The sequence below is a fragment of the Myotis lucifugus genome, unplaced genomic scaffold, assembly GCF_000147115.1.
Source record: "Myotis lucifugus unplaced genomic scaffold, Myoluc2.0 scaffold_565, whole genome shotgun sequence".
Taxonomy (NCBI): Eukaryota; Metazoa; Chordata; class Mammalia; order Chiroptera; family Vespertilionidae; genus Myotis; species Myotis lucifugus.
The window spans coordinates 175400-176776 of NW_005871613.1; positions in this window are offsets into that span (position 1 = coordinate 175400).

Genomic DNA, 1377 nt, shown 5'->3' on the forward strand with positions numbered 1-1377 from the left:
CTCAAGCCCTCACCTCCACCCGACGGTATAAAACCCAAGTACAAGGCAGAAGCTCCCTCCAGGCCGGAGTCTGGAGGCTGTGCCGCAGCAGGGACACGCGGGAGTTTCCTGTGGAATTCCTGCCCGTAACGCGCTCGGAAAGCCCTCGTTTAGCTGCAAACACGAGTTTTAGTTGCTCTTTCTGGGGTGCCTGGCGCCCCACCACGCTGGCGGCAGGAAGACCCCGCTCGCTCCTCAGGGCCTGCTCCCCACTCCGGGGGCTTCTCCCCCAAGACTGACCTGGAAGCGGCGGCGGCTGGAGGGCACAGGCGAAGGAATTCTCAGCCAAACCCCCACCTCCCCCGGCAGCTCTTGCCTCCATCTCTGGGCATGTTCCCTGCTTCTCCCCACAGACGATATCCTGACCTGTTTTAAATTAAAACGCTGCTGTCATCCTCCTCCCGTGTCTCTATCTGAAAACCGGCGCAGTTATAACGGTGCGAGGAGCAGCCTCAGACGCTCCGACGCTGCTGTGACCGCGGGGAGACCCTCCGAGGCCTTAAGCGCCCCAGGCCTCCGACGGCGCCTGCACGGAGCCGCCTCCCGGCCTCCAAAGCCCACTTCTGGCCTGAGGCTCCTCCCCGAACGCCAGGCTCATGTATCCGACTTGGTTGCCTCTCCCGTCGGATACTCGTCTCAAACCAGCACAGCCGGACAGACCCCTTGACGTTCCCGCCAACCTTGCTCTCCCTCCGTTTCCCCATCTCATGAACGGCACCACCGTCGACCCGCTGTCGAAGCCAAATGTGTCCCTCACCTCTGACACCCGACCCATCACAAGCCCGACGTCACTTCCAAGCCCCTCCTGGCCCGCCCCCTGCTCTCTGGGCCCCTCTTCTCCGGGGAACCAGCTCCCGGCTCCCCCTCACCCCACCGCCAGGGAGCAGCCCTCAGCACTCGGTGGTGAGACCCCACTCCCGCCCAGGCTGGGAGGGACCCCAGGTGAGACGGCTGGGCCAGCCCTCTGGCTCCATCCCCGGGGCACAGGTGGCGGCCGCTCACTCCTCCGGCCTGAGGTGTCCTGCGCGCCTTTCCCTCTATCCGGACACCTGGGCCACCCGGTGGTGCCCTGCCCACCCCTTCTTGCCAGGCAGACCCTAGCTCCAAAGTCAGGCCCCTCCTCCAAAGGCCTGCGAACCGGCTCCTGCTTTACTGTCCGGACACAGTGACCTGTGTGGGCCTGACTTCTCAGAAGGGACGTGGCATGGGGACAGGAGTCGGGGTCCAGGGCCCGGAGCCAAGGGCCGCCCTGGGGAGGGGCCCACCTGGGCAGTGCCCGTGATATTTGCGGGAGGCCGTTCAGCCTCCTTCTGCTGAAAAATCGTTTCCCCTGCAAGC